Genomic DNA, 11,046 nt, shown 5'->3' on the forward strand with positions numbered 1-11,046 from the left:
TTGTTCTCTCTCTCTTCCGATTTGGTCTCTTTGTCCTCACATTTGCTTCATTTATCCGATTTGCTTGCTATATCTTCGATAATTTGCGAAATTGCTTCAAATCTCGTGGAAATAGGTAAGTTTCGACTTAAATACTGTTATTCTGTGGGTTTTTTCTTGTTTTTGAGTTGTTTACTGTGTTTTGTGGGGGAAAATCGAGTCACATGAGACATTTGGATATATGAGGCATATGAGTTACATGGGTTACACAATCATATGAGTCAAATAAGTTGTCACATTGGACAGACACATGGGTCACATATGTCACATAGATCATGGGTCACATGGGTTACATGGGTCACATGGTTCACGGATCACATGTGTCACATGGGTCACGGGTCACATGGGTCACTTGGGTCACATGGGTCGAATTTATCGAATTATTGACTTGTCATGGTTATGCAGTGATTAAGTCTGGTAACGTGTTATTCTGTTTGTAAAATTTTTTTTACAGGTATAATGGATGTAATGGAGAGAACTACAATTATTTATTTTCTCTGTGGAGGAGAATGGATTGTGAATAAGAACGGAGAATACGAATGGAACGGGAGAGTTATGGACAACCAAAGATTGTTGTTCTTTTGTTCTCCAATTGAGGTAACATATGAGCAACTTGTTGAAGAGTTATATTCTGAGATGGCAATAGACAAAGATAAAACGAAGATCAAACTAAGCTATTTACCGAATGTAAAAGAAAACAGAAAGCCCACATACCTTTTGAATGACAAGCATGTTCACATTTATCTCCTGGACAAAATAAGTGGAATGAGAGGCATGCTTCATGAGCGGTACGAGATAGCATGTACATATGAGGTAACTGTGTTGAACAGTTTTACGGACGAGTTTGAGGTGAGAGATAAAATGGGTAGGAAACACTTGGTGAGTCTAGGGGATAGATCATGCAGTTGTAAGATGTTTGACATAGACAAATATCCATGCAGTCACGCAATCGCAACAGTCCACAAGACTGGCAGAGGCAATATTATACCGGACTTATGTTCTCCATACTTTCTCCGGGAGACATGGCGGTTGGCTTATCAAGAAACGGTTTATCCGGTTCCTGATTGTTGTGATTGGATCATTGACGACCCACGGGATGCAAACCTCGTGGTATTACCTCCGATTGTGGAAGATAAACGCAAAACCGGTAGACCCAAACAAAATCGGTTTCCAGGCCCCAGCGAACCGCGGACAAAGCGTTCAAAGAAGAACAAATAAAGATATTGCATAAATAATATGATTGTATGATTTCATGTAGTTCTCGTGATCTATGTGATTATATACATTTTCCAGAAGGACATCTATTTGAATAAGGTGATTTTCTTTGCACTAGTACCATGTTAAAGTCTTGAATAGATAGAAAAAAGTTTTGAACTGTGTGACCCATGTGACTCACCTGTGACCCATGTGATCCGAAGACATTTTTACACTGTGTGACCCATGTGACCCATGTGACCCGTATTATATACATTTTCCAGAAGGACATCTATTTGAATAAGGTGATTTTCTTTGCACTAGTACCATGTTAAAGTCTTGAATAGATAGAAAAAAGTTTTGAACTGTGTGACCCATGTGACTCACCTGTGACCCATGTGATCCGAAGACATTTTTACACTGTGTGACCCATGTGACCCATGTGACCCGTAACTCAGTGGTACTTATAAAACACGGTCAAATCTCGATTTTAAAGTGTTGAAATGAGTTATACGATGTTTTACAATGATAATATGGTATATGCAAGTTAAATTCGTTAACAAAAGTAAGAGTTATATGAACATTAGTACAATTTGTTCATAAGTTGTCATGAAACACTAGTATCACTTATGGATTACATTTGCAGGAGTGATTTGAATATGGAAATTGAAACGAATATGATTTTAAAGTTGTTATTGATGTTAAAATCCATGATTAATCACTGCATAACCATGCCAAGTCACTAATTCAATAAATTCGACCCACGTTGTTATTGATGTTAAAATCCATGATTAATCACTGCATAACCATGCCAAGTCACTAATTCGATAAATTCGACCCATGTGACCCATGTGACCCATGGACAGGTCCCCACTCTCTTCCCACCGCATGATGGTCTCCGAGAAGTGTAGATCACATATGCAACAGTTAGAGATCACAGTTTTACTGGAGTACTTCGGATAGTTGCACCGAAATGCACACATTGCCTCTTCTATATGCTGTCAAAGAAAAACAAAAACATGTTAGAGATGACCTGTGTGACCCGTAACCTATTTAATGGGGCCTTACCTCATCTGTGAGCCATTTTCCGCCCTCCAAAATAGTTTTAAAAAACTTTGAATCTCTAGTTGCATTCAAATGAGACTTCCATAGCCTTTTCTCTCGGGGCATATTCATAAATTTCCAAAGAAGGCTCGCTTTTAGAGTGGACGATGAAAGAAAAGATGCCTTCCTTTCGAGGTTGTCACCATTAACTCCTTCAGGTTGCCAGACAAAGTATGCAACCTCAGATTCTTCGCCTTCTGATTCCGGTTGTGTACCCCTGCTACTTCCTCTGCCCCTTCCTCTCCCCCTTCCCATTCTTCCTCTACCTCTGACAAGTGTCTTGCAACGTTTATTCTTTGCAGGGGGTTCACTCGATTCTGGTTCAACATATGGACTTCTTTTTGCCGGCCCTTGTCTTTGTTTTCTTTTCAAAGGAAATCTGAGTGGTGAAGTTTCAGAGCTAGAGTTACCTTCTGCTTGAGGGACTTCCTTTGGGGTTTCAGATGGGACTGCTTGAGGGACTTCCTTTGGGGTTTCAGATGGGACTGCTTGAGGGACTTCCTTTGGGGTTTCAGATGGGACTGCTTGAGGGACTTCCTTTGGGGTTTCAGAAGGGGCTATGTCATCCTCGCCTTCTATTGGGGTTTCAGAAGGTTTTGGGAGATTCAGAAGGTTTTGGAAGTGTATCGACCCCACGGAAATCGTTCACAGAAACGTAAATCATCAACCATGTCGAACAAATCATGGCTGATTTGTTCGGATGACAGGGCATGATCCAAGATTCCGGCCATCAAGCATACAATAGCCAATCTCTTACGATCTGCTGCCCTCTGGGGTGACATATATCTCAATTTCTCCACCACATCATTCAAACAAACTTTCTTACGTCCGAAAGTCTTTTTCCTGAACTCACTCTTTTTGAAGCTCTCCCATTCTTCTGGATATTTTCCACACTTCAAACCACATATAAGTGCATGCTCAATGATTGAGTACCTCACGGGCACACCATTGAGCACGAACCACAATTCCTTCTCGTCTTCCCCTTTAACAGAGCGGTTAATGAGAACTCCCGCAGGCGCCATCTTTAACTGGGGATCCCATTGCGCGTGGAATAGATGTTGGAACTGTGATTCTTTCTCGAAGTACGTCCATTCATCCTGTGTCAGTACTTCTTTAAGTGTCTTCAGTGTCTCATACGGATAACACTTCGTATTGATCTTCGAAGAAAACTGAATGTCTTCGAATTTGTAGACAAATGGAAGCTGCAAAATAAAATAATTGTTCGTCATTGTGATCTTTGTGACCTGGGACCTGGGATTCGTGGCTCATGTGACCTATGTGACCTGTGACCCATGTGACCAGTGACCCATGTGACCCGTGACCCGTGACCCCTGTGACTCGTGTGCGGTGTTGTGAGTTATATTATACTATTACCATATAAATCTCTGTGACCCATGTGACCTATGACCCACATGACCTTGCGACTTAGGAAATCATTAAATTTGCCAAGGTATTCCGAAATCTCATATCCACACTCTAACTTTCTATTTCGAATTCCTAAAACCCAAATTATATATTTCAAAACACAAAACCCTAACTTTATTTTCAGAAATCCCAAAACTTTAATTTCAATTTCGAAATCCCTAAACCCTAAATTCCTATTTTGAAATCCCAAATCATCCAACAAGTTTAATGATTTTACTCCAGGATCAGGTCATAGAAGAAAAAAACGGAGAAGAAGATGTAGACAAACCTACCGTTTCTAATGGGAGATCTTTCTCCGACGATGAAGGCGATGAACCGGCCTGAGACGCAGATGAAGACGAAGCAGAAGGCACATGTGTTCTTGGATCCATGGGTGTTTGATTTTTCACACAAATCACTAGAGAGATACCGAAATTGCAAGAAAAATGGGTTCAATTTTCTGAAAATCTCGAAACAGAAATCACGCAAGAGAGAGAGAGAGTTTTCGAAATGCTGCAAGAGAGAGAGAGAACTGCACGGAGAGAGAGAGGGGACTGCACGGAGAGGGAGTTTACCGAGGAAGAGAGAGAGCGTTTTTTTAATTTGAATAAGTTGGGTATTTTTTAATCAAAAAGTAATGGTCCTTTTGGTCTTTCGTTTAAAATTCAGGGATATATATGTCTTTACTCCATTTTAGATTTTATTTTTTTTAGATTTATTTTTTGAAGGGTACTCCATGAAGTAAGGATAGCATTTTAAGGGCATTTTTGCTATATCCCCATTTCAAACTCTGTGCTGTTTGGTTTCTGGGAAACTCATCAAATTTCGGGAAAAGGCTGGAAATTTCAAATGATAATGGAAGTTCAAGTAGCAAAATTTTATTTAATGGAAGCGGAAAATCTTCCAATGAGATAAATGGGTTGCGAGCCGGCAATGTGATTTACCTTGACGAGCTCGAAATGAACGAGAAGGTCACCGAGATCCGAACCATGGCACGAGATGCACATAAGAGTGAGCAAAAGGGTGGCAAGAAGAGTGAATTCGATGAAGGGATGAGCACTAGTGGACAGCTGGATATTGAAAAGGAGATTGGTGCAAAATTGTCTTATATGGAGAAGCGATTGAATTCTCAGCGAAAAGGGTTGGCAGGTCTATCTGTATCACCCCTGGACAAGTTTGGCAATGGTGAAGGCAAAAGGAGTGATCTTGATATAGAAGACGATGAGAAAAGTTTGACTTTTGAGAAAAAGTACAAGTTCAAGGCCGAGAAACCACCGAGTAATGCGAAAGGCTTTGGTGGTATTAGAGGAAATAGAGGGAAGTCAGGGCAGAATGCAAACGCTAATGATTTGCTAAATAATGAGAAGATATCCGAAGAAATGAAAAATCAAAATGAAATGGAAGAGAATCTAGACAGCTTCGGAAAGTTGATTGGAGATCTTTCTTCCCTGGAAATAGAGATCTCAGAAGAAGACACGATCAGATTCTCAAGGAAAGATGAAATCACTATGGAAGATGTGACTTCAGCGATTTACTCAAAGGAACTTGAGTACAGAGCCAAGGATAAACCAACGTCAGGTGAAGGATTGATGGCCAGAGAAAAACCTAACAAGGAGTCAAGGAACTCGAAGAAGAAACATCACAAAACCAAAGGAAAACCCAAGAACAAGAGTGAATCTGTGTGTTGGTTCTGTGGGAAAGAAAGACATTTCAAGAAAGAATACAGGTCAAGGAAGATATACTTAGAAGAACAAGGAAACCAGACTGGTGAAGCTGTAGCAACAACAGTGAAAGATATGGAAACAGAAGTTCTGACAGTTTCGGAGCAAGAACCTAGGAAACAATGGATTCTAGACTCGGGATGTACGTTCCACATGACACCAAGAAGGGACTGGTTTACGAACTTTGCAGAATCCAATGGAGGGAAAGTGCTTATGGGAAATAATGGATCCTGCGAAGTAAAAGGAATTGGAGATGTGAAGATCAGATTCCATGATGAAAAATTCAGAATACTAAGCCAAGTAAGGTACATTCTTGATCTTAAGAGGAATCTAATCTCTTTAGGATCTCTGGATAGACTAGGATTGCACTATAGATCAAAAGGAGGAAAACTTGAAGTATTCAAATATCATAGACAGGTGATGTGTGGTAATCTCGATCAAGGGCTATATGTTCTGCAAGGTGAAACACTAGAAGGAGAAAGTCATGTGACAGAGGAAGTTGATGAAACACTGCTGTGGCACCGAAGATTAGGCCATATGAGCAACAAAGGAATGCAAATAATGGCACAAAAGGGTTTGTTAAATAAGTCAAGAATTAGAGAACTCCAGTTCTGTGAAGATTGTATATAGGAAAGTCACACATACTCAGTTTTGGCAGAGGAAAGCATGTTTCAGAAAACGTTCTTGATTACATACATTCAGACCTGTGGGGATCTTCAAATGTGAATCCTACACTAGGAAAAGCTCACTACTTCATCTCCTTTATAGATGATAAGTCTCGAAAGGTTTGGATTTACCTTTTGAAGACAAAGGATGAGGCATTTGCAAGATTCAAAGAATGGAGAACACTACTGGAAAACCAAACAGAAAGAAAGGTTTATCTATCTATTATTTATAATAATAAGAAAAGAAAGAAAGCGGTCCTTTCGCGACTCAAACTGCCGGTACGCTTTCCGGCTCGCAACGACTCAAACGGGTGAGGGCTCTCTATCAAAGAAATTAGGAATAGAGAATCTAGTAGCACGATCTAATTCAAAAATTTCACCCAATTGAGTCCGTCTAGCATATTTTTTCACAGTCGAGAGAGGAAAGGTTCTTTTTTTTAGGTACTCCTGGGAACAGATCCAGTGGAGACGGGGTGGGGCTTGTAGCTCAGAGGATTACAGCATGTGGCTACGAACCACGATGTCGGGGGTTCGAATCCCTTCGTTTTCATTGATTAAATAATATTTAATTACTTGAAAAATATGTTTTAAGTTAAACACCTCAGAACTGATAATGGGCTTGAGTTTTGTAGTGCACAGTTTGATCAATATTGCAGACATAATGGGATAAAGAGGCATAGGACGTGTACCTATACCACACAACAAAATGGGGTGGCTGAACGTATGAATCGTACCATCATGGAGAGACTCAGAAGTCTGCTAAGTGAATCTGGATTTGCAGATGTTTTTTGGGGAGAGGCTGCATCTACAGCAGTCTATTTAATAAATCTTTCACCTTCAAGTGCCATAGATATGAACATACTAGAACATATGTGGAATGGGAGACTTCCAAGGGCGAGGAAAGGGTACTTTGTGGGATACCCTGCAAGAGTTAAAGGGTACAGAATATGGATACCAACGGAAAGGAAAGTGATCATCAGCCGAAATGTATTGTTCAAGGAAAATATGATATATAAGATGACCACCAAGAGGCAACCATCATCACAAAAGGAAATACACATGTTCGGAATTTCATCAGGAACACAAAGTCAGGAGATCCAGAATTTCGAAGAGGAATGTGCAGATTTAGTTGGAGCAAATCCAGAAATAGAATCAGATAATTCAGAACTGGAAGAAGCTCAAGAACAAATACCTGTAGAGGAAGAGCAAACTGAGAATACATATTCAACAGCAGAGAATTGAGGGACTATTAGCTAGCAAAGGATCGTGAGAGAAGACAAATAATACCTCCTCAAAGGTTTAGAGAGGAAAGGCCATCAACCTTTGCACTAGCAGCAGCTACAAAATTGGAAATAGATGAACCTAAGAACTTTCAGCAAGCAATACAGACTAAATACAGAAAACACTGGTTGCAGGCAATGGAGGAAGAAATGACTTCATTACAGAAGAATAATATCATGAAGCTTGTGAATAAGCCAAAAGATAAGAGAGTGATAGGCTGCAAATGGGTCTTCAAAAGAAAACCCGGAATTCCTGGAGTAGAAAAGCCTAGGTTCAAAGCTAGACTCGTAGCAAAGGGCTATCCCAAGTAGAAGGCATTGACTACAATGAAATATACTTTCCTGTAGTCAAACATGTCTCTATGAGGCTATTACTCTCACTGGAAGCTTCAAGAAATCTGGAATTGGAGCAACTTGATGTTAAAACAGCCTTCTTGCACGGAGAGCTTGAGGAGAAAATACATATGTCACAACCAGAAGGCTACAAACAAAAAGGAAAAGAGGAGTATGTATGTTTGCTAAGGAAATCATTATATGTACTCAAGCAATCCCCAAGACAGTTGAATATCAGATTTGACACTTTCATGATCAAAAGAGGGTTTACACGCAGCAAATATGACTTATGTGTATACTTCAGGAAGATAAAACAAGAATCTTACATATATCTACTAATATATGTGGATGATATGCTCATTGCAGCATATAGGGATGAGTAATTCGGTTCGGGAATCTGGTCCCGAACTGTACCGAACCGATTAATTCGGTTTCGGTTCGGTTCGGTATTATATAAAAATATCAAACGGTACAAAATTTAAAATACCGAACGGTTCGGGAACGGTTCGGTTCGGTTCAAGAAATACTGAACTGTATTTCGGTATTTTTATTTTTTAATTAAAAAATATTTAATATTAATGTTAATTATGATATTTACTAATATTAAGAGTTTGTTTGCGTCATGCATTGAGATTAATGATATTTACTAATATTAAGAGTATGTTGTATGAATTATAAATATATCATGAACCGTCGCAAATCCTGAACCGTTTTTATTTCGGTTCTTATTTGGTACTTATTTATTAGTATCATACCGTCCCGAACCGTTATAATACCGAACCAAACCGAACCGAATAATATACGGTACTAATTTGGTACAAATTTTATAATACCGAATAAACCGTTTCCGAATCGAACCGTCAAAATTCCGAACCGAATCCCGAAACGCCCACCCCTAGCAGCAGAGGATAAAGAGGAGATACACAAAGTCAAGATAATGCTGGCACAAGAGTTCGACATGAAGGATCTAGGAAAAGCTAGAAGGATATTGGGAATGGATATAAGCAGGGACAGAGAAAAGGGAATACTAACTCTGTCTCAGAATGAGTATCTACAAAGGTAGTAGCCAGTTTTGGAATGCATGATTCAAAACCTGCACACACAGCCATGGGCTCACAGTTCAAGCTCAGAAGTACAAAGGAAGATGATGAAGCATTGAATATGGATTCTACTCCATATCTCAACGCCGTAGGATGCATTATGTACGGTATGATTGGAACTAAGCCTGATCTAGCTTATAGTGTTGCACTTGTGAGCAGATTTATGAGCAACCCGAACAAAGAGCATTGGGCGGCAGTCAAATGGATCCCTAGATACATCAAAGGGATCATTGGATTAAAACTAGTCTACAGCAGAGATGAAGATTTCGAACTGGTTGGTTACTGTGACTCTGATTACGCATCAGATCTGGACAAACGAAGATCCATCACATGTTATATCTTCACTATTGGTGGAAATGTTATCAGCTGGAAATCGGGACTGCAACATGTAGTGGCTCTATCAACTATAGAAACAGAATATATGGCTCTCGCAGAGGCTTTTAAAGAAGCGATTTGGCTAAAAGGATTAACACAGGAATTACGAATAAAGCAAGGACCAATGAAAATATTATGTGACTCACAAAGCGCTATTTGTTTAGCGAAGAATAGTATCCATCACGAAAGAACAAAACACATTGATGTCAGGTTGTATTTCTTAAGGGGAGTTGATAATATGTATATATTAATATATTTTTGTATATAATTTTTATTTTATTTCACGAAATTTATATGTTTATAGGTACTATTCGGTATAATTTTACTCCGATTTCGATGGTTTCATATTTTGTAGGAAAAAGCGAAAAACGAACTTCATCGAAAAAATTTTCAGGAGATTCAGACGAAAATATATGAGCGCGGAATCGATCTGCAAAAAAAATAAATAAAAAAAATAAAAAAAAATAAAAAAAAATAAAAAAATCAACGATGGAACACCATCGTGTCTATATAGTATAATATATATATATGTGTGATATTTGTATACATAAATATATATATATATATATATATAATATGTATGTATATAAAATAATATACATATACCTGAATATATATATATATGTATAATATATATGCATATATATCTCTATATATATATGATATATGTATATATGTAATGCATATGCATTAATATATAAATATATGCATATATACATATATATATTTGTCTATACATATGACGATACATAGCATGTAAATATATGTAAATATATAAAATGTGCATGTGTACTAATAAATATATATGCATGCGTGATATGTAAATATATGTAAATATATATAATGTGCATGTGTACTAATAAATAAATATTGTGTGTCAGACGTATGTTTGCGTGTAACATGTATATGCATATATTTATATAATAAAGTAAGTGTTGGATTTGGGTTTATTTGATAGAATCAAAACGGGCCTAGCCCGTGAGAAACCCGGTCCGTCTAAATTTAAATCTGCAGAATATTAAGAGAATATTCTTATTTGAATTTGAAATTCAAATTCAAATTGGATTCAAATCCGCAGAAAATCTATCAAATATGATTGAGATAAGATTGAGATAATATCAAAATAAAATCAAATTTGAATTTTGAAATTCAAATTGATTTGTTTTGAGATTCTCCCCTCTACTATAAATAGGGGTCTTGGGTTAGCTCATAAAACACACACAGAAAAGAAACAAGCATTCTAGAGAAAAAGAGCATTCACATATTTGCTCATATCTCTCTCCGAGTTCGCTTGGTATTTGGAAAGCTTCTTCCAAATACGCGGTCGTTGTATCCTGGGAGTTCACCGTGCTCCAATAGCCTCGAAGCTTTAGAGGTGGCACGGAAATCGAACTTAAGGAAACTGTGTTTCACAGGCCTCGACAAAATAATCTTTTAATTTCAGGTACTTATCTGGAATCGCTCGAATTGCCGGAGTTTTGCCGTCGTCAACAACTGTCGTCCCCAACAATCTTAAGTTCGATATGGTTAACACGAGGCAAACTTCTCGGGTAAGTGCCTAAATCTCCTTTTAATTTCGGTATAAAATCTCACACGAATTTGGATCTAAAACCAACTAGGTTAAAAAAAAAAAAAAAGTGTTGGAAAAAAAAACAACCAAATAGTTGTTTTGTGAAGCCCAAATTGAGTTTAAGGCCCAAATTTAAAATTGAAGATTGAAAAGCCCAAAAGAGTAAGCCCAAATTGAAAAAGTTTAGTCTTGGCCCAATTTGAAGAGATTAATCTAAAAGTCCATAAGAGAAAGCCCAATATATTTAAAAGTGTTTTGTGG

Source organism: Tarenaya hassleriana, unplaced genomic scaffold (genome assembly GCF_000463585.1).
Source record: "Tarenaya hassleriana unplaced genomic scaffold, ASM46358v1 Cleome30, whole genome shotgun sequence".
In the NCBI taxonomy this organism is placed as follows: Eukaryota; Viridiplantae; Streptophyta; class Magnoliopsida; order Brassicales; family Cleomaceae; genus Tarenaya; species Tarenaya hassleriana.